The sequence below is a fragment of the Halichoerus grypus genome, chromosome 13 (genome assembly GCF_964656455.1).
Source record: "Halichoerus grypus chromosome 13, mHalGry1.hap1.1, whole genome shotgun sequence".
Classification (NCBI taxonomy): domain Eukaryota; kingdom Metazoa; phylum Chordata; class Mammalia; order Carnivora; family Phocidae; genus Halichoerus; species Halichoerus grypus.
The window spans coordinates 18,624,081-18,647,821 of NC_135724.1; the positions used below are offsets into that span (position 1 = coordinate 18,624,081).

At 42.5% G+C, this 23,741-nt stretch overlaps 1 long non-coding RNA gene across 1 annotated transcript in view; it reads left to right on the forward strand.

The window, feature by feature from the left end:
• Positions 1–4,540: 4,540 nt before the first annotated feature.
• LOC118529047 (uncharacterized) overlaps positions 4,541–23,741 on the forward strand; it is a 76,500-nt gene continuing 57,299 nt past the window's right edge. Inside the window, exon 1 of the long non-coding RNA XR_004913923.2 lies at positions 4,541–4,678. This is a non-coding gene — a long non-coding RNA (uncharacterized LOC118529047). The remainder of the gene's footprint in view (positions 4,679–23,741) is intronic.

Consider the following 23,741-nt stretch of genomic DNA (forward strand, 5'->3'; position numbering starts at 1 on the left):
ACATTATCTATCTATTAATGTGATGAAACTCTTCGCAGGCTAGCATTTTCTGTTTTTCTTGGAGATAAAGAGCCGTTCCTTTGATGAAGACACTTTGCCACTCCTCTGTTCCCTCTAAGGCAGTTCAAGAGAGAGCCATTTTGTGTGGCAAATGGTAAATACCTAAAATAGTCTTCCTGATAGGGCAGAGAGCCTAGAGTCCTTCATGGAGCTTCTCCGAAAGTTGGGAGTTTAAGGTTGGTGTATTCACTGGAAGAGAAGGGGGCTTCCTCTTTTATATAATTTGAAGGGTGCGGAAGTCTCTCAGTGTCCCCAGTCTTTACTCATCTAGGCTGACAAAGTGTTTCATGTTCCTCCCATTGGAGCTCTGACTCTTTGGGTTAAGACATCACAACTTCAGGAGTTCCCTCCTTTAAAATGAGGCTCAGCTGGGAGTCTGGTGTGTGTGTGTGTGTGTGTGTGTGTGTGTGTGTTTGTGTGTAGTATACAATACAGAAGCTATGGTTACATTACTATTACTGCATAGTCCTAAAGAGACATCATAGGGTTCCATCAAATTACAATGAAAACCTTCCTGTGTTATATGTGTAACTGACTTGTATTGTGGTGGGGTTTATTCTGGGACTCACGGTACCTGAAGGGATGTGGGAGTCAAGAACAGCCATGGGGTGGGAAAGGGGGTCTATCTGTAGGAAAGAGAGTTGACCCAAGAGGAAAGGCTTATTGCCGTGCCATCTCCCGTAGCCTTGAAATACAGAGAAAGAGGCAGATGTATGGGAAAAAAGTGAGAGAATTGGAAAGCACTGTCACATTTGAATCCAGGCTCTCTTTGGAAGATTCGATGTTTGTCAATGCCACATAAACTCTCGGTTTGGGTGTGTGTAGGGGGCATCTATTTTATCTGTGCAGGCATGATAACTTGCTTATTCATGGGTGGGATTAACTACTTTGGTTGTTTGCCTGGTAAAAAGGTTTTACATGAACATAAATGAATTTCAGTTAAGATTGAAGGGAAACTGCCACACATTTGTCATGAGAATCGCAGTGCTAACTCTGAGCGAGAAAACGTATCAGCCCCCAGAGCACACAGCTCCCCATCTCCACAGCTCCCCCTCAGCCCAGGTAGATCCCCGCTGTGGAGCCAGGCTGCCTACCTGCCATTCCCCTACCTTCACTCCCAGGGCCAGCTGAGCTCATTCAGGAGAAACTGCATTTCATCTTGGGGTGGCTTGCCTCAGATCTGCTCCTGGCCTGATGGGTCTTCTTAAGACTATACTGGAGAGGGAGAGGAGCAAGACGGCGGAGGAGTAGGAGACCTGGATTCCGTCTGGTCCCAGGAACTCAGCTGGATAGGGATCAAACCATTCTGAACACCTACAAACTCAACAGGAGACTGAAGAAAAGAAGAGCAACAACTCTCTGAACAGAAAAGCGACCACTTTCTGGAAGGTAGGACGTGCGGAGAAGTGAATCCGAGGCGATATTCGGGAGGATAGACGGCGGGGGAGGGGCCTCCGTCGGCCGCTTCTGGCAAGTGATAGAGCCCCGGAGCACAAAATCGGAACTTTTAGGAGTCGGCTCCGCTGAGGGACGTCGCTCCAGTGGCTAAGCGGGGGGTGGAACCCTCGTGGGACAGTGTGGTCTCAGGACCCTCGGGGTCACAGAAAGACCGGGGGTGCCTGAGTGCGGCAGAGCTCCCAGGTATCGGAGCGGGGAAGCCGGCTGCAGAGACGGAGCCGAGGTGCGGGCTCTCAGCTCGGGGTTGCCATAAACCGTGATCCGCGGCACAGTCGGGCCACTGCTCCTCCAGCAGGGACCCAACAAGCAGCAGATCCGGGGAGACTCACCTTCTTCCCCCGGGAGGAGCGGCGCGGGAGTGCACCGCAGGGATCTGCTGGGTTTGGAGACTCCACCCGGGGTCGGGTGCCAGAGATAGAAATGCGCGGTCACAGGCCGGGTGAGCACGGAGTGCGGCCAGAGACCGGGGAGACGGGAGTGACTGGCGGCTTTTCTCTGGGGGCTCACTGAGGAGCGGGACCCCGATTTCTCGGCTCCTCTGGGGTGGAGACTGGGAGTCCGCCATTTTCACTCTCCGCCTCCAAAGCTGGATGGAAAGCTTGCAGGGAACAAAAGCTCCGGAGAGCAAACCCGAGCAGGTTACTTAGCCCGGACCGGCAAGGGCGGGGCAATTCCGCCTCCGGCAAAGACATTTGGGAACCACGGCAACAGGCCCCTCCCCCAGAAGATCAGCGAGAACAGCCAGCCAAGACCAAGTTTACCGGTCAATGAGAACGGCAGAACTCCAGCGCTAGGGGAATACTGCACATAGAATCCATGGCTTTTTTACCATGATTCTTTAGTCTTTCAAAGTTAATTTTTAAAATTTTCTTTATTGCAAGAGACTCATTTTAGACCCAAAGACACCCGCAGATTTAAAGTGAGGGGGTGGAAAACCATTTACCATGCTAATGGACACCAAAAGAAAGCTGGGGTGGCAATCCTTATATCAGACAAATTAGATTTTAAACCAAAGACTGTAATAAGAGATGAGGAAGGACACTATATCCTACTTAAAGGGTCTATCCAACAAGAAGATCTAACAATTGTAAATATCTATGCCCCTAACATGGGAGCAGCCAATTATATAAGGCAATTAATAACAAAAGCAAAGAAACACATTGACAACAATACAATAATAGTGGGGGACTTTAACACCCCCCTCACTGAAATGGACAGATCGTCTAAGCAAAAGATCAACAAGGAAATAAAGACTTAAATGACACACTGGACCAGATGGACTTCACAGACATATTCAGAACATTCCATCCCAAAGCAACGGAATACACATTCTTCTCTAGTGCCCATGGAACATTCTCCAGAATAGATCACATCCTAGGTCATAAATCAGGTCTCAACCGGTACCAAAAGATTGGGATCATTCCCTGCATATTTTCAGACCACAATGCTTTGAAACTAGAACTCAATCACAAGAGGAAAGTTGGAAAGAACTCAAATACATGGAGGCTAAAGAGCATCCTACTAAAGAATGAATGGGTCTACCAGGAAATTAAAGAAGAATTAAAAAAATTCATGGAAACCAATGAAAATGAAAACACAACTATTCAAAATCTTTGGGATGCAGCAAAGGCAGTCCTAAGAGGAAAGTATATAGCAATACAAGTCTTTCTCAAGAAACAAGAAAGGTCTCAAGTACACAACGTAACCCTACACCTAAAGGAACTGGAGAAAGAAAAGCAAGTAAAGCCTAAACCCAGCAGGAGAAGAGAAATAATAAAGATCAGAGCAGAGATCAATGAAATAGAAACCAAAAGAACAGTAGAACAGATCAATGAAACTAGGAGCTGGTTCTTTGAAAGAATTAGTAAGATTGATAAACCCCTGGCCAGACTTATCAAAAAGAAAAGAGAAATGACCCAAATAAATAAAATCATGAAGGAAAGAGGAGAGATCACAACCAACACCAAAGAAATACAAACAATTATAAGAACATATTATGAGCAACTCTATGCCAGCAAATTAGACAATATGGAAGAAATGGATGCATTCCTAGAGATGTGAACTACTAAAACTGAACCAGGAAGAAATAGAAAACCTGAATAGACCCATAATCAGTAAGGAAATTGAAGCAGTAATCAAAAATCTCCCAAAAAACAAAAGCCCAGGGCCAGATGGCTTCCCAGGGGAATTCTACCAAACATTTAAAGAAGAATTAATACCTATTCTTCTGAAACGTGTGCTGGGGCTAGAGCTCTGCCAGCACTTATGCAAACTTTCCCACCGTCCCCAGGATAAACTCTGTCCCTTGATTGCTCACTGCTAAGCTCGCCTGCCTACCAGCACCTTCTGTTGCTAGAGTTCTTACACACAACCTGCTAGTGTGTAACATTGTTTCTCAACTATGCCTCTAACTTATAAATCAGACTTTCTGGAATTGAGCTTGGGGATTTGCCTGTTTATAAGTGCTTAGGCTGAGACCTGTGGGTGTAGACCAGTGGCTCTCACACTTGGTTGGGCATCAGAATCAGCTGGGGGGCTTATTACAACACAGGCTTCTGGGCCCCCTCCCAGAATTTCTGACTCAGATCTCGGGTAGGACCTATGAATCTGCATTTCTAATAAGTTCCTGCGTAATGCGGACACTGCTGGTTTGGGACCCACACTTCTGAGAAGCACTGGTCTAGCCTGTTACTTGTTTTCATGCTGTCGGCCTGATGGAAGTTTCTCTCAATTAGCTACAGCTGGGCTTTCCTAGCCCTGCTTCACCCAGGAGGTGGGACCAGGAGCTCCTTCCAGCATAGACCTTTTGTGCCTATTGTGTAATGAGATATTATCAGGCTTTATCCCAGTTTTCCTTGTGACTGGATCCTGGGCTTCCGAATAAAAATAGAGGATGCCATGGATCCCGGGAACTGAAGCGTTCTATAGGGACACAATTAAAACAAAACAAAACAAATTTAAAAGTCAGTGTCTTGATTCAGACTCCTCTGGCTTTTATTCTATCCAGGTGGAAGAGGAAGTGAAGAAGGCTGCCTCATTTTGGGGGCAGGGAGCTCAATCTCTACACGAGGCTGCTGGAGGAGACCGTGGACCCCATAGCTGTGTTTCTACTGCCTGAGAGCAGCATTCAGTTCTGGTATAGAGCCTTCCATATAAATAGGTATGTTGTGGGGCTTCCAGGCATTCCACATGGCATTGGCTTTGGCTTTCCTGGACTGACTCAGCGTTAGTTCGGTTGGGTTCCTCGTGCTTCTGAAAGCTTGTAGGAAGGCGTATCCATTCACTTCCTGTCCAGCCTGAGCCAGTAGGATTGTTGCATGCTTGATGCTTGCTCTTGTAAGCAAAAGTTTCTTTATCAGGGCACAGGGAAATTTATTTTTATTATTTTAAACTGTGACAACATACACACAAAATGTACTGTCTTAACCGTGATCTTAAATGGTATGGTTCAGTGGTATTAAGTACATTGACATTTTTGGGCAACCATCACCACCATCCATCTCCAGAACTGTTTTCATTTTGCAAAACTGAAACTCCATACCCGTTATAGAGCAATTCCTCAGTCCCTCCTTCCCCAGCCCTTGGCAACCACCGTTCTCCTTCCCAATAGACTAAGGGCCTCACATACATGGAATCATACAGTATTTATGGTTTTGTGATTGGCTTATTTCACTTTGTATAATATCCTCCAGATTCATCCCTAGAATTTCCTTCTTTTTAAAGGCTGAATAATATTCCATTGTATGTAAATGGAATATTCCATTCCATTTGCTTACCCATTCATCTGTCAACGAACACTTGGGTTGCTCTCACCTTTGGTGATGGTGAACAATGCTGCCGTAGACATGGGGGTACAAATATCTCTTTGACTCACTGCTTTCAATTCTTTTAGGTATATACCTGGAAATGGAATTGTTAGATCATACAGGAATTCAATGTTTAATTTTTTGAGGAAATGCTGTACTATTTTCTAGAGTGACTACATCATTTTATATTCCCACTAACAGTGGACAAGAGTTCCAATAGAGGAATTTACTTTGCTTCTTTCGGTTGACCTGACTTCCTTGAGCTTCGGGTATAGTCCCTTGTCCTGGAGAATGCTGAAATACTGAGATGGGTAGATCCTGGCAGAAAACACATGGCACACTTAAGGGGTAATTGAAGAGGGGTTAATGAAGGGATAATGCAATGTAATTGAGAATAAGGTTAAGGAAGGTAATGAAAGGGGCGCCTGGGTGGCTCAGTCAGTTAAGCATCTGCCTTTGGCTCAGGTCATGATCTCAGGGTGCAGAGATGGAGCTCCATGTTGGTCTCCCTGCTCAGCGGGGGCCTGCTTCTCCCTCTCCCTCTTCCTGCCGCCCCCCTGCTTATGCTCTCTCTCTCTGTCAAATAAATGAATAAAATCTTAAAAAAAAAAAAAAAAAAAAGGAAAGCAATGAAAGATAGTGAAGAAGCCAGGGCCCAGCAGTGATGGGGAGCTGCTACCACTTCCACATCTGAAAAGGTGATTGTTCTTGGAACCCAGTGAGTGCGGTAGCCATGGGCAAAGGGACTCTCAATAGGACTGTGCCCTTAGATGGGGGGAATATAGTCACTGTCCCACTGCAGCAAGGCAGGTAAAAAGCTGGAGGAATCCATGCACTGGTCTTTTTCTTTTCCCATCCTCTGACTGCATGTTAGTAATTCCTACTGGCTGAAGCCAGAGGGCAAGGAAGACCAGTGCTATAATCCACAGAGAACCTTCCCATCACTGAGCAGAGCAGAGAAGGGGGAAGAATGGGCCTGGAGAGCACACTAGAGAACAATCCGCACGGTTGGTGTCAGGTCTGCTACAAATGTGTTCATCGCAGCTCAGCTGAGCAGCTGTATGTTTGCAGATCTTTGCCTCTGATGTTAGGAGAGGGAGCCCGGAACTTGTTCAGAGAGGGGCAGGAGGAGTCCTCCTCTGAGTGGATACTCACTTCTCATCGAATCCTTTTTCTGTATTTGCTGCAAATCGTGGCAGGGTCTTTTTCAGTGGGACCCTCATTCATTTGTTTCTGACACTGAGTAGCGAGAGCCAAGTTTCCTCATTTCTGTGTCGCATCACACCTCTCAAATAGCCGAAAGTGAGACATAGTTCAAATAAGTTGTGATCCTGGGAGGGTGGCTAGTAGGAGTCTGAAGCATGAGGAGGTGGTGCAGTTATACCAGTTCAGGGTGGGGGCAGGCTTCATGATTCAAATGTGTAGTATAAGCATGAGGCTGCTGGATTCCTTGGGTGGAGAGGAGGAGAGGAGGGGTGCGAAGAAGCTAATCGTCAACAGTGAAGAGCAAGAAGAACAAATTGTACTGAAGAAGGAAGGAAAAGTGAGAGGACCCAGAAGACTGACTTGCCTAGTTTACCATTTTGTGGATGGCCAACCGTCCTGAGATTCCCGTGGCAGGAAAAATGGAGAGCTGCCCAGACCTGTGGTGATGTTCTTCATGGAAGCGAGAACCTACCTTAGCGGTGTCAGGCACTGGGCTTTTGGGGCTCATTTCTTACTGCAGCGTAACCTAACCCATCCTAATCGATATGGGGTCCACTCAGTTGTCCCTTCCTCTGAAGCTTTCTTTGTTATGTCCCAGAGCGGGTTTCCCATCCTGATTTCTGCCAGTACCCTGTCTTGCCTCGACTACAGCACTTTATTCTACCATTTATACAGAAAGCACTTGAGGACAGGCACTATCTTTTATTCACTTTTATTTTCCCGGTGCAATTCTACTTCCCCACTTCAGTGCCAAACACAATGGTAGCCCTCCTGACATTTGAAAATAAATGATGTTCTCAACGTATGGGCTGTGACAGGCCTGCATTAGCTTCTAATAATCCTTTCTAGGCTGGAGCCTCTAGAGTAGGGGCATCATTACTTTTATTTCTTAAATGTAATGTTTCTTAGATGTTAATATGTTGAGTAATATTAAAAAAAAGAATAATTGCCCATAGTTCCACTGTCCAGATTATTCCTGATGGTATCAGGGAAAATGTAATTAAAGCACATAGCTAGAAAATTCAAATAGTAGAAAAAGGTCCTTCTCCTCAGAAGTAAACATTTAAAGTAATTTCTTGCATATGCTTGCAGAAAAGTACGCAAATATGTCTGTTTGTGTGTGTATATGCACATGCACACAGATGTGTGTGTGTGTATTATATATATATATATATATATATATATATATTTATGTTAAAAGGATCGAGCTATACATACTCTTCCATACCTTTTCTTCCCCAAACTAAGAATGGTATATCTGGTGTATTACTCTACACCAGAATAACTACCTCATTTTTTAAAGTCTGCATAGTACCCATGGAACAGATTTGTCATAATTTAGGTATCATTGGATTTTTAGATGAGCTTTAGGAACACTTGTGAAGGAAGAATGGAAAGTTTATAGAATGAATGGAAAAAGTCCACGTGGCGCATGAAGAATGAGAAAGGAAATTGGAAGGAGTAGAAACACCCTACAAAAGTAAAAATTTAGAAGAATGTAACAAGTAACCTAACATGTTTGAGGGGACACTGCTTTCACTCCTCATTGTAGATGTGTTGAATTTTGTGCAAAATGAATACAAAAGCAACAGTAGGGATCGGAATGACCAGAGGGAGAGAGAATCTTGGCAGCAGGTCTAATATTTACTAGACTTGAGAAGCACATAGGGAGATGAGGCCATCTGGACAACAGTTATACTCCTCAAGTCGAGGAGTGACCAAAACACATGGTGGCATCTTATCGGTGCGGATAGAGAGAGGCTACATAAACTTGGAGTTTGTGAGAGAGCGTGGCTGTGGCAGCAATATCAGGCCACGAGTTTAGGGGAGGAGAGAGATTTCATCACGGATGGTTGCTTTAAGAAAAGGAAGAAGGGACAGGGTTTATGGCCCGGAGGAGACACAACTTAATTTGGGGTTTGTCCAGGGAGCTGAGAGTTTAGGTTAATGGCAGTGTGTGTGTGTGTGTGTGTGTGATTGCACATGCAATGTCAACATTTTGTTTTTAAAGAAAAAATAGAGAAAGGACTGGTTACAGAACTAATTTTAAAACACTTGGTGGTGCAGTTGGTTGAGCGCCTGACTCTCGGTTTCCACTTGCTTGAACTCAGGGTTGTGAGATCGAGGCTTGTGGAGCCTGCTTGAGATTCTCTTTCCTTTCCCTTCTGCCCCTCACGCTTGTGTTCTCTCTCTAAAATCAATCAATCAATCAATCAATCAATCTTTAAAAAACAAATAAAAAAGCCACCCCACTTCCTACTATGTGTCAGACACCATGCAGGTACTCTATGTAGGAGACTAGCTTTCCTTGTTTTGCCCACCCACTGTCCTGTGAAGTCGTTCTCATCAATCTCTCGAGATAAGGAAACTGCAGTGCTGGATATATTTTGAATATATTATGTAAGCCTATTAAAATAGGCAGGTGTTTGTTACATGGGTAGAATATTATGCAGGGGACAAGGCTGGACACCTAAGGGGGAAGGTAGAACATCATTCTCTCTCATTTAGTGTGTATGTGTCCAGAAAATAACCCACAATGTGTGAGCTAAACAGGCAATTGGGATATTGGAGCACGTTGTTTGAGCAGTCACTGAGAAGCCAAGGCAGAGATAGTTTTTGGGTGTGGTGGAGATTTGCTTTTAGAGAGAGCTATGTCCTGTGTGGTGGGGACACAGCATGGAAGATCCATCAGCGATCAGAGGCAGGTGTGGCTGATGCATCCAACAGGGTCAGGGAGCCAGATTTGAAAAACAGAACAAAAATGTTGGCCAAAACATGTTTAGGAAAAGGAAGGTACTATTAGTAAAGGGAAAGGGAAAAGAAACCCCTCGGGGGAGCTGACAGGGTTAGAGGGAGGATGTTGAAACTCCAGAAATAATGCTATCAAGAAAAGCAAATGTTGTTTGGTGCAGAGGAAAAGAGGTCTGGCGGCGAGGGGAGGTCAGTAAGCAAAAGCACACAGCTGAAAGGGGCTCATAGTCATAGTTATGATGGAGACGCACACGGTAAATGGGAACCATCCTCTTTTCTATCTGAGTGCCGCTCCGATTCACCCTGAAACTCTGTTCCACACCTCCCCACATATGGAGAGTCTAGAGAGGAATGGAGAGCCTGAAATGTTTGAAGTTATACAAAATCACTTCCATATGGAAAAGTTAGAAGAATAAATTATTTAAACTCAGAATGGAGCTTTGACAACCGTTTTCAGCTATATTAAGGTTTATGAAATAAGGCACGTTGACAGGACTAGCTACGTCCATTAAGGAGATATTAGAGAGGAAAGGCCAAACTCCATGGTACGGTGAACTTGATCACACAAAAGAAGGCGATTCCTCTTAATGACAGTGTTTAGATCTGAAAGAAAGCTTCAGAAAGTCATTCTATGGAGAACACTTTGTATCAACCATTCAAACAGGAGATGTCTTCAGCCCTCTTGGATCCTATAGGGAAATTTAAAAAATTCTTCGTTCACTTCTTCAGATTTTGGCCAGCTTGGGAAGGTGACAAGCCTATGCAACTATATTTAGAAAGAAGATACTTAGAGCAAGTGAATTCCGCTCACTGAGAATTGATAATTATCAGTAATCTCAAAGGGGAGTCTGTTCATGCAGGGTCTCTCTGGAGGAACTGAAAAACTCTGCAAGTTCATATGAATATTAACTTTTTGCATGTGCCAATTAGGACAGAGCTTGCTGTTCTGAACCAAACCTACAGAACCCATCAAGGTTCACCTTCAAGTCACATAGATTATTTCTCTCTCACTGTGGCCATTTCCTAGATCTATTTTGCAGGCACAGAACAATCATGAGTATCAGACAGCACTTTAAGGAAGAGCTTGTATCTGTGTTAATATAAGATATTTACACTCTGTTATTTCAATCTTTTACGTTTTTTATAATTAAAAAAGTGAAGTTTATTATTTCTTCCCTTGTAAGGGTACTGCATGATGATTGAGGTCAGGATAACAATTACTTTTAGGGGGCATCAGTGACTGGGAGGGAACATGGGGGAGCTTATGGGGAGATGAGAATAGTTATGATTCAGATGGTGGCCACCAGTGTGTATATATCTATAAATATTGGTCCAATTGTATACTTAAGATTTGGGTACATTATGTAAGTTATAGCTCATTTAAAATTAGCAATACTACTCCTTATTAAATATTTAAAAATACAGAAAGGTAGAAAGAGAAAAAATAATTTATTACTCAGACAATCATTGTTAACCTGGTGGACTATTTCAGTAGTTTTTCAGTGTATATTCTTTACAAATTGAGATTATAATTCATATACAGTTTATACACCTTCCCCCACATTTTTAACACCAGCATTTTCCATGTAATTATAAACCCTTGAAAAATGTCACTTTCTTCAGAGATATTGGAGTTGAGTTGGGGATACTCACAGATATAGGAGATACAATGTGGTGCCGACCTGTAGAATACAGCATAACCTGCAGAATACAGCCTAACCTGCATGGGGGACATGTAGATTTGGGTGAAGGTACAGAAAGATGATGTGCTTGAAAACTTTAGGTTGGTGAGAGGAAATTAAATTTGGAAGGTTTGGATTCTGGAAGAATTGTTAAGCAATTCAAAAGAGTGTAGCTTTCTTTCTTTCTTTTTTTATTTTTAGAGAGAGAAAGAAAAAAGGGGGGAGAGGAGTGGAGGGAAAGAGAGAATCTTAAGCAGGCTCCGCACTCAGTGCAGAGCCCGACACAGGGCTTCATCTCAGAACCCTGAGATCCTGACCTGAGCTGAAATCAAAAGTTGGACACTTAACCGACTGAGCCACCCAGGCACCCCAAAAGAGTTGTAGCTTTCTAAGAGATGCTTGTAGTATACCTAAATCTAGAATGTACTACATTAAGAGACAGAAATGAGGATCTTTGAACTTGGTGGGTCATGAATGGGTTATAAGTGGGCTGAAATATTTATGAATATTTATGTTTTAGTCCTTCTGGGTATCTGGGTGAAGCCTGAGTGGCTGGAGCCCCTGGGCCACAAGTAGTTTCCTCTGTTTTCCCTAAGCAACAGTCTCAATGTGTCACATTGAAAGTGGTCTGGAAGCCCAGCTTATGTGACAAGCTGTCTCACCTGCTGAGCCCTCGCTTGCGGCATGAGCTTGAACACGCAACATTCAGTAAGCCCATACTCTAAAAAAAGAGTACAAATTATGATGTAGTTTTGGCTGGAAATGTGCAAATCTCCAGTTGGGTAAAAGTAGCACATTAAGAATTTCTTTCTCATCTCATCTCAAGTTTGTCCTGACAAGAACCTACAAGGTAGATGGTACAAATTTATAACTGAAGAGCTTGAAGGTCAGAGAGGTTAATGGTTTGCCCAACATCTCATAGTTAGTAGGTGATGGAGTTGGCGTTCAAACCCAGATTTTTCTACTTCTGGTCTTTCTACTCTTCAGATGGGTTTTAATCCTTTAAAAAAAAAAAAAAACCAGCTAAAAGCTATTTTTTTTTCCCCAAACCAAATTTTGCAGAACCATAATATAGAAAGGAGATGAACGTGGAGCTGCTGTGGTGGTGGGGGAGTGGGGGACCAAGGATTCTTTAGCAGAGCTTGTACTCATCCTTCTTGGCACTTCTCAATCACTTCTTGGCCCCAGACTTCAAAGGGCCACTTGGAAAATGCTACCCTCTGCCATATTGCTTCATCTGGGTTAGGTGTGGCAGTCTGTGATGATGAAAAGCAAAAAATCAGTTCTTTTATATCAATAGTTTTCAGTTTTTGAGGTTTTAATTTTGGTTTATCTTTTTGTTCAGCTGGTCAGTTGTAGTGTGGCTTTCCTCAAAGGAAGGTAGACGTGATATTTTCCTGAGCTTGTACGTATCTGACACTGTCTTTAGGTTCCCATTATACAAAATCAATAACTTGGCTGTGTATAAAAATTCATGTTTACCAACTTTCAACCTCAAAACTCTCTAAATGTTGCTCCATTAACTTCTTGCATTTAGTGCTGCAAACAAATTAACAAGTCCACTTCGATTTCTGTTTTTTTTTTTCTGGTTAATTTTTTTCTGCCTAGATTTGGATAGGATGTTTTTAAAAAAAATCCTTGTAATTAAAAAAAGTATGACTATCAGTCTAAATATGGTTATCTATTCACAATTTTGCTTGTAATGTAGTGACTCCTTTCAATATTTTTTTCTTGGGTTCAAGAAATTTTCTATAACTTTGTCTTCATTTATTTTTTTAGTTTCAATAGTTGTAACTTCGTTTTGTAAAGATTTTTAGCTCTAAAATACTGAGAACAAAGGTCAAACCCATTATTTTTCTCCTAATTTTCATCTTTATTTAATCTTTTCTCCAAATTCAGGGAGAGTGTATCAGGTATGTCTTCTGCATTATTCACCTTATTTCCTGAATTTTAAAATCTTCCCTGTATTGGTTCCAGGGCATGTTTTAATTTTGCTCTTGCATTTTTTTTTTTTATAATAATCATCCTTGCCTCACCAGTGTTCATTTTTATTTCATTTTAATTTCTTGTCATCTCAATTTTTTTCTTTTTTAACAATTTTTTGTTCCTATTTCATTGCCCTGTATTTTACTATTTTCTTGAGGGTGAAGTCCATTAAGTTTTTCTGACTACTCATGTATAAACATTGGATTATCTTGACCTATATAGATATCAGAATAAACTGGAGTAACTTGAGTTAAAGAAGAAGGAAGTAAAGGATGAGTCTTGGGGTGCCTGGGTGGCTCAGTCAGTTAAGCCTCCAACTCTTGATCTCACCTCAGGTCTTGATCTCAGGGCTCTGAGTTCAAATCCCACATGGGGCTCCATGCTGGGGAGCCTACTTTATTTATTTATTTACTTATTTATTCTTTTTAAAGATTTACTTATTTATTTATTTGAGAGAGAGAGAGAGGTGGCATGTGAATGGGGTAAGGGGCAGAGGGAGAGGGAAAGGGAGAGGGAGAGAGAGAGAAGCAGACTCCTTGTTGAGCATGAAGCCCAATGTGGGGCTTGACCCCATGACCCCATGACTCCAAGATCATGACCTGAGCCGAAACCAAGAGCCAGACACCCAACTGACTGAGCTACCAAGGCACTGCTGGGAGCCTAACTTTAAAAATAATTTTTTAAAAAAGGATGGGTCTTCATTAGAAATAGAGAAATGTGATATAGCCACAAGAAAGTACTTACTGCAATACTTAATAATAGAAGATGCTCAAAAATAGTAGCGATTGATATTCCTTATTTTTCATGTGATTTTGCACATGAAATTTCATTTTGTGACTTACCACATCGTTCTTGACTTATGAGGTTTAGAGAGGTTAATTGACTTTCTCCTGTTCACACTGCTCATTGATGTTAGAGTTGCATCTCCTACATTTGAGTAATGTAAAGAGATCATCTGAGACTTATAAGTTGCCTGGAAATGATGTAGTTTAAGGTACTCATGTTCCAGATAAAGAAACTAGCTTAGAGAGGAAGAGGATTGTTAAGATTTTATAACCAATTATTATTAGCATCTGGACTAGGAATCACTGCCCCATAGATCAATTTTTCTTTCCTGTTTACAGAAATTTTATAAAAATCAATCACATACTATTTGGCTTTATACTTCCTTCCACAGAATCCACCCCTCTCTCCTTGCCCCCAAATCATGCTGGGCTGATAGAGTTTTTGTCTGCACAGCATCCTTTCCTTTGGGAAACCATCCTTCTTCTATTTTGTGTAGCTCTGACGAGACTATGAGTCAGAGTAGCCACCCGTCTGGTTGCATATATAGCATTATATAAGGTATCTTATGATAAAGAAAAACATTTTCCCTTTGTTTGCTATGATTAAAGTTAATGAGGAAAGGATTGGATTAGTAATTATCAGTTATGATAATTGTGTTTACAGGGTAAAAAAGTGAAGTGTGTCTTTATTGGACAGTGTTGGATGAATAGAGCTGTGGAATGTAAAATAACAAGAAAGGTAGCTAGCTCTTTATCTGCCATTTCTCATCCCCTAAATGGTTTCCATTAGTGTCAGAAAAGGTGAGGACAACGGCATATGTACTGTGGAATATGATGTGATAAAGTTGTGACTGGGAGCTGTGATGTTCTAACAAAAATGCCATTTCTTCTTTAATATTCTTCCTTACCCTACTAGGTGAGCACCTACATTTTCTGTGGGTAGTGGTAATGTTTATGCCACTTGCTTTCCTAAGTCCTTGTGTATACTTTCAAGCTACAAAGTAAAAAGAGAAGAGTCATATTCAGAAATAGTGCTCTACATAGACTTGACAAATTTAATGGTTTCATCCAAACAAATAAAACCCAATTCCACACGTGAAATCCTCTCCAGAACTCAAGCCAACTTTTGTGTTGGCTTGCAGTCTAGCAAGCAATTTCAAAAATGGTAACCAAGGGGGAGGACTCCGTATGCAAACTGGTGTGAGATTATTACAGGCCTCAGATTGGAGCCCAGGAATTCCGATATGGGTGGGTTCTAATGACCCTCTGAAGAAAGTGACATTGGAGGTGGGATGGGTGGCACACTAATCAATTCCCTAGGGGCAGAGTACTTTAATGGCGTGCCCTTTTGTGTAGTAAAAATGAGAGACAATGGACTCTGAAAAACAAACTGAGGGTTCTAGAGGGGAGGGGGTTGGGAGGATGGGTTAGCCTGGTGATGGGTATTGAGGAGGGCACGTTCTGCATGGAGCACTGGGTGTTATGCACAAACAATGAATCATGGAACACTATATCGAAAACTAATGATGTAATGTATGGGGATTAACATAACAATAAAAAAAATTAAAAAAAAAAATTATGCTTCTGGAGCTATAATGGCAATTTAGTCATTTGGACCCCTGGGGACAAGGGCTACAAGTACATGTTGGCTCTTGTGAGATTATTCTGAGATCACCACTGACAATGATGGCTTGGAGGAGGTGGAGGAGGAGGAGGGTGGGGAATGATCGGCCTTATCATGCACTGTGCCATTACCCCTGCTGGGAAATGGGCCACCTCAGAGGGCAAGGAGATCCAAACAGACCTTCATCCATGATTCAGAGCTCGCCTTGCCCTTGCTGTGATGGCTTAATTTGCTTGCTGAAGTGTTGGAACTGAGCCTCTGTGAGTGTAGGCCCCTTAGTGCAGGGCCTGAAGTCCCTGAGAAGTCACTCTCTGTGAGGGCAGTAAAAATACTCTAAAATACATATTATTATACGTTTGTCTAAAGCCATAGAATGTACAACACCAAAGATGAACCCTAAGGTAAACAATGGACTTTGGGTGATTGTTACATGTCAAGGTAGATTCATCACTTGTAACAAATGTACCCCTCTGGTGGGGAATGTCAGTGTGGGGGAGGATATGCATGTGTAGGGGGAAAGGGGTTTATGAGAAATCATTCCACTTTTCTCTCAAGTTTGTTGTTAATCTAAAAATGCTCTAAAAAATCATCTCCCCCACCAATCCCCAGTACTTCAGAATGTAACTGTATTTGGAAATAGGGTCTTTAAGCAGGTGATTCAGTTAAAATGCGGTCATTAGACTGGGTCCCCATCCAAGAGGACTGGTGTCCTTATAAGAAAGGGAAATTGGGATGCAGACATGCATGTGTACAGAGGAAAGACCGTGTGAATGCACAGGAAGAAGGTGCTTGTCTCCCAGCCAAGGAGAGAGGCCTCAGAAGAGGCCCCTTGATTTCAGGCTCCCACTCTCCACAGCAGTGAGACAATAAATTTCTGTTGTTTTCGGCCAGCCAGTCCATAGTACTTCGTTATGGCAGCCTTCGCAGACCAATACACACTGTTTCCTACCTCAGCCCTCCCATGCCAACCTGGCTGAAGCTCCCCTATCCTGGCACAGCCTGAATGGCGGACCCTGAGCCCCCAGGCACTTGCAGTCAGCTCCGCTGCTCCTCACTTTGGGCCTATACATTTCCAAGCACCAGGCGACAGAGTTATTATTTTTTTCACATTAAAAACGTCAAGCTGATCAAAGAAACAAACACTTTTAATGAAACATATGTGGGACACTTAGAAGGGGAAGATTTACAATGTGTCCGCTGTGAAACCAGAAGGCTTATGGAAAGTGTGAAGTAGGAGGAGAAAGATAACCGGCTAGGATGCCAGAGGAGACATGGCCTACATATTAAACAGAAGGGGAAATAATTCCCATCCGTAAAATCACAATTCATTTCCGTATCTAACATAAATCACTAATACGCACGTAGGATATTTTCATCTCTCTGCATTCAGTGCTTTCCACACCGATCACAATAATGGACACTTTGATCTTGGGGAAGGAAATTAAACTCAGACATTGAGATAAAAAATCGTCAGAGTTGCCTCAAAACCCAAACTCTAAAAATCCCACCTCCCTTATGAGAAATGCATTTTGAGAGTTAAGAATAATGTATGGTTGTCTAGTTTTTGAAAATTAGACAACGTCCTAACTCCCTTTGGCAACTTCAGATCTAAAACAAAGTCCTGGATGGGAATGGGATGGTGTTGTGCAAGAAGATAATGAACAATTCCACTTTGGAGAGCCACCAACATTGCACGTGGGATGATCATGTATTTCAAACGGCATGGAAGCTAGTTTTTGATATCTTGACTGGATATTAAATTAATATTCCTTACATTTCTATAGAAAACTGTAATACATGTGTGGGTTTGTCAGTGTGGTTTCTAGGACAGATAATAAGCACATTTGCTACTGTATACAAATATGACCAATACACGATTCCCCTCCTAACATTTGTAAAAGGGCTCGCCAGGCGTGCCTTAAAATCAATTTGGGAATATCCACAAATATGTTGTCTGTGTTCTCAAAAATTTAGATATTCCTTTTCTGTTGGCATTTTCAAAGCTTGGGCTGGACTCCAGCTTGCAAAGGAAGGATGAAGCCAGGAAGCGGAGTGCGGCCCTGATTTGCCCCTGGCTTGGCTCCCTCTTTCTTTTTCTGTCTCAGGTGGGTCCCCAGGAGAGGAGTCTCTCATCTTATCCAAAAAGAGACTTTTCTTTTCCTTCCTCTAAAAGTCAAGTCACCAGGGAGTGGGGTCCTAAGCATGGAGCCAAAGATGAGGTGTGTGTGTGTATGTGTGTGTGCATGGGTGTGAACACATGCATGTGTTTTGGGGAGAGGACAAGAGGGGAGGTGCAAGTGGGATTCAGGGTGATACCTCCCTGTGGGTCCCGATAAGGAGAACCTGGAAGAAGTGGTTGGTTCTGTGTCTTCCTGGCTCCAGGAAGCCAAGTCAACCTCTCTTTCTTTACATTTTCATTTTCACCTGAAACTATCTGAGCCAGTTGTTCCAAACTCATGGTCCACATATCCCTGAGGATCATGGAGATACTTAAAAAATGTGTGACTGCATGGATCTTCAACAGGAAAAAAAAAACCAAAACAACTATTTTGACCTGGATATATGTTTGAATTTATCAAATGTATGGAGGTCCCCCTAGAAATTAATAAAATAAAATTTATTATAAAGCATTTCTAAATTCAGGGTAATTGGTCATTATTTTCTCCATCTATAGGTAATAAAACATGACTGGTATCATTTGGAAGTCTGCAATTTTATTTTTTTTTTAACTTCTGAAGAGTCCTCTCCACTGAAGGGATGTTCAGATCCTTTATATGCCCCACTTCTCTAAGCTTATAAAATCTTGGTTTTGTGATTATAACTCCACACACACCCAACTAGCTTCTGGGTTACCATTTGGCAAGAACATGACAGTGTCAAAGACATGATGCAAAGACAGTGAAGTTCAATCTGTTGCAGAGTATTTCATTAATGAGGAATGTCTCCGTGGGGCGGCGGGGGAGGGGGGAAGGCAGGGGGCATGGGGTTTTTTGGAGGCAAGTAAACAAGGAAGTCATCCATGAATCTTATGGGAATTATGAGGAAGGATAGAAACATGTCTAATCTTGACTATGGAAGAGAAAGGGAGTTTGCTGCAATTAGCTTTTGCCTGAAACACAAAAGGGTAGGGGGGTTTCTCAGCCACTGCTGTTTTCAGGAGCACAGGACTCAGACAAAGTTTAACCTTGTCATTGGCAACGTGGTAGGTTGAGTTGACTCAGCCACTTTGGCAGAAGTTCTCTTGGATCTATTTATGGGGCCTTAATTTTACAGTCACAAAACTCAGGTGTGCAAAGATTAACCGTCTTCTGTAACTAAGTTGAACTAAGGTATGATGTTCTCCTTCCCACTGATGTCGGGGTACTATATATCAGTTACTTCCATGTCAGCTTAACCAATTTAGGATATTGGTCACCTGAGTATGTGAACTCCTTCAATTCAGAACTGGGTCGTTTCTTCTTCAGTATTGATCAAAGTACCAGGGGGTTAGGTACTGTTCTGGCATCAGGGGTAGGTATTTGGTCCCTCCTTTCTCTATTTATTGCTGAAGAGTATTCAGGGCCCCTTATTTCTGGCCACGCAGGTCCCTCTGTGTTCTTGTTCGCCTGCATGTTTGTCAATGGTTCACTGCAGGTCTCCACAGGTCCACTCCCGGCACTTCCTGGCTCCTCTTGGGTGCAGCAGGAAAGAATCCAGCTTTTATAGAGATCTAATTTAATTTGAGGAGCTACCTTTAGGAAACAGAACATAAACTTAGGATTTTATTCGGTTGAGTATACTGCTGAGTATATTTCCTGGCTGAGCAGAACTTCCATTTTGACTAGGCATCAATGGAAGCCGAATGCTTCACTTATAATTTCACACTTCTCATGACTAGAAGAAGTTTCCATGGGCTAGCATCTGTCTCTACACATTTAAAACCCTTCTCCTCCACTATCCATGTCGCTCTGGTTCTTGTTGCTGTAGGATATGTTCATATCATATTGTAACTTCTGGCTCTGCAACTTCGTGCCCTGACTCTGGGTATTGGCACAGTGGATGCTAGGAGGATTTTTGGCACCCATTTGTATACTTGGATGGCTAGCAAAAACAATTAGACACAGAAATGACTGGGAACCATATAAATATATCTGACTAAACTCAAATATAAGTGTATTTTCAACTCAACTTCCTCTTAGCTGCATCCCAAATATGCCAACAGCTACTCCAACATTATCTGACGGGGGAAGTGTGTCAGAGGAGAAGTTGGAATGGAAGGAGACAATGGTCTCAACCAATTGGTGGTGAAGTTTCCCTTACTGTTGCAAATCTTTTAAAAATATGGGACTATGTGAACACACTGCTGGAATCCTTTCTGGGGCTTTGTGAGGGGGCATGCAAATGAGGGCACTGAAACTTAAATTTCTTCAGCTTCACGATCAGTTTTCTTCAGTGTGCACAGGAAACTTCACATGCCCTTTCTGCCTCACCAGTACTGTGGAAGACACAGGGTATTGTTCTAGATCCCCTTAGAAGACATGTCCCACAGCCATCTCTACTTGACTGTTGCAAAGCTATGGTGGATCAAGGGTCTTCTCCATGAGACTGCTGATTACCTAAGCATCAGCCTCTGCTTGGAGGATCTCCCTCTAAACCTATTTGGGGTTTCTAGAATTTCTTCCCCACCCCAGGGCTTGGTCCAGAGGGAAGAGGCATGCCATCTAAGTCCCCTAACATCTAGACTCTTCTTGGGTCCTTGTTAGCTTCTTCTTCTTTCTCTGTGCTATTCAACATCAATCTCTTTTTGAGCCAGGAAACTATTGTCACCTCATCAGGCATTCTCTTCTCCTTTCTGGTTTAGGGGTAATCGCTATGCCCTGAGTTCCTCAGACTGTTAGCTTTTTGAAGATCAAAGCTCCTTTTCTTTTTCAAAAAGCCTTGCTCTTGTAATGAAAAGACTCAGTTTTCAAGACTCTTGTCTCCTTTTTAAAATTTAAAACACCTGTTTATGTCCCCTACTGACTTCTTTGTTTTTTGCTGACTCAGTGAGTGGAGGACTGTGGGGCAATGAGGGAATTTTGGGAAAAAGAAAACCCAGGTATTATCTTCATGTTTTATCCTGCCAGATTCATTTTGGGGCTTTTGAATCTCTAATTCTGGGTCAACAATTTTCTTAAGAAAACTTGGTAAATGGAATTATCAATGCTTGTCAGGTTATGGCATTGGTGACTAATTTTCAAAAACTATATAAAATTCTTTTTCTGTTTATTTATTAAAAAATGATTTAGTGATTACATACTACATTGAAGCTACCTATATTGCTGCTGTTTTGCTGAGAATGCAGGTGTGAAAAGACGGGTATGGTTTCCATCCTCATTTAGCTTCCCATATGCTGGTTGGGTGGACATAGAACAAATATATAATTTGTAGGATACGTGATATACAAACTGCCATGAGAAAAACTAGCAGAGAGATTTGATTTACATAATCTCAAAGTAGTTTGGGATTATAGTGGTTTTTGTGTAATAATTATTTGTTGGATGACCAATTGGATAATTGGATGACAGAAGGAAATGGAGTTCTTCATTCTTTCCTTCATACCAAGGGGCAGAGACAAATTTTTCTAAACTCTCTGTGTGTTTTTTGCTCCAGAGACAGATTTCTTTTTTCTTCCCAACCTAAAGACCTAGTTGATCCAGAGCATTGGCAGGTGGATAAGGTATTAAACCCAGTTTTGAGAGATAGAATGTCGAGGTTAATGCCAAGAAATATCTTTAGCTTTCAGACCAGCTTTGTAAGTGGTATTATGATTCCTAATAAGCTCAACTTATCCTATAGAAATTATTTTACAGATGAGGGAAGTGAAAACAAAGAAGTAAGTTCTTTGTCCTAGTAGTTTCATTCTACAATCCAAGGCCATGTCTTTCCTCCCTGACATGGGGCCTCAGGCTGTGCACTGCTGTACCCCGGCTGGACACTACACTCAGTTCATGAATCATTTTTGAGCACCTTCCTCTGCCATGTATCCAGCACCAAGACCATCAGAGGGCCCCTCTAGGAATTTACAATTGGTAAGAGAGGCTACCACAAAAATAGTTGAAATACGCTATGAAAAGTATTTCATAGAAGGATAAGTTCCAGTAGGGAAGAGAAATAGAAACTAGGTTATAGAGCTTTGGTGTCTAATACACTAGCCACAAGCCAAAAGTGGCAACTTAAACTTTATTAAAATGAAATAAAACTAGAAATTCAGTTCCTCAATTGGACTCGTCACATTTAAGTTCTCAAAACCACATGTGGCTATTGGCTGCCATATTGGACAGTGCTGATTTGCAGCATTTCCATCATCCCAGAAGGTTCTATTGGACAGCACAGGTCTAAAGCTATGTTATGATGATGTGGTAAATCCAAGGGGGCCAAGGTGAACTTCTGAGATGACAGGCAATATCTGTTTCTGGAGAGGAATTATCTTGGACAATCTGTGTACCAGTCAGTAGATAAAAACCACATTAGTTATTTTTAACAGAATAAATTAAATATAAAGAACTGTTAGCTAGATATTGGAGAATAAAAAGGCAAAAGGGAGCTAAAGTATTATTCTCAGGGCTTGGGAAACAAAGTGCAATGGTCAGAATGATTAAAATGTAGAAGCTTCGAGATGGGCTGTGTGGAGCTAAAATTAAGACATTTCTTTCTTTCTTTTTTAAATTAAGACTTTTGGAGGGCACCAGCTGGCTGGTTCTAGTGTCTCTGAACTTGGAAGGGAAGTCTTGTGGCGCTGGAACACAGACCTCTGAGGAAGAGATGCTGTTCAGCTGGTGTTGGTGTCTCTGAGCTGGTGGGGGAGGGCTCCCTGGGGCCGTGACCCAGACCTCGAAGTAGAGGAGGGGACCCTTGATGGCTGGCTTGCTCTGTTGTCTCCGAGAGGGCATGGTAAGGCTGGTTCTGGGAGTGCTGAAAAACTGAACCCTGGAATCAACTCTACGTACTGGAGTGAACTGCTACCGTATCTGTAGAAAGTGTGCCTGGGGTCATGCTCGCAGAAACAGGAAGAAAACAGGAGGCAAACACAAAAGACTGAATCCCTCTTCCCTCCTTCTGCCTTCCAGTCTTCTTTTAGCAAGCCTTTGGCAAAGCCTAACAGGGAGCTGGCTGGCAAAGAAAAAATGTGCTTTGCAGCGTCCCAGCCCAAACATCACAAAGCAGAATGTGGGGAAGTGAGGGGCGGGGTGTTGTATAATAAAGAATATGACTGGCCTTTGTCCCTGGCTTCCGGAAGGAAGATTCTAAATCCTTGGAAATTCCCAAGTAATAGGAGTGTCTTTGTTATTCAAGAGCCCCTTGGATCACCCCTGAATTTATGCTATCAGGATGACTCAGATGGGGACTAGTCACCAGAACGACCAACCGTGGGATGAAAGGGTTGGGACTTCAAGTGAACTTGACCTCCAGAGAGGGGAGAAGGGCTAAAGATTGAGCAGTCATGTGGCCAATGATTTAATCCATCAGGCCTATTTAATGAAACCCCCCAAAAAACTGGATACCAAAGACCCAAGGAGTTTTCTGGTTGGTGAACATATCAGTGTGTGGGAAGGGTGATGTGTCCCGATTCCATGGAGAAAGGCACAAAAGCTGTGTGTTTGGGATCCATTCAGACATTGCCTCTGTGTCTCTTCATTTGGCTGGTTCTGATTTGTATACTTTATAATAAAACTGTAATCATAAGTATGGTGCTTTCCTGAGTTCTGTGAGTCATCCTAGCCAATTATTGAACCTGAGGGGGTTTGTGGGATCCCTTGGATTTATAGCCAATTGGTCAGAAGTGCAGGTGGCCTGAGCAACCCCAAAGTTGCAACTGGCATCCGAAGTGAGGGCAGTCTTGCTAGGGACTGGGCCCTTGAACTTGTGGAGTCTGGCCCTAACTTGGGGTGGCTTAGTGTTCAATCGCATTTCACTGCAGTGTTGCAGGGGGAGGGACAGGGGATGGATTTGAAGCTCTGAAGCAATTATTAGATAAATTAGCCCAACTTGGAAAACTACTGATTCCTGTGACATGATTGTGTTCTCATGATTTATGCCTGTGTAACAAACCACCCCAAAACTTATGCTCATGGATTTTTGTGAATCAGAAATTCAGGGAAGGCTCTTCTCTGCTCCAAGGTGTCTGGGGTCACAGCTGGGGTGACAGTACATAACTGTAAAGCACAGAGCTTACCTACATGCTAAAATTAAAAATATGTCTTTTCAGATTTTTTTTTAATCACAAAATTTGGAGTAAAGTCTTCCAACTTGAGCTTTTCTCCTTTCTTGGTTGCCCCTAGTTCCCTGGTGCTCTTTGCATGAGTTCGTGTGGCCTTTGGGCAACCCTGCTCTGCATGTCAGCAGTGATTGCTGGCTTCTCTGC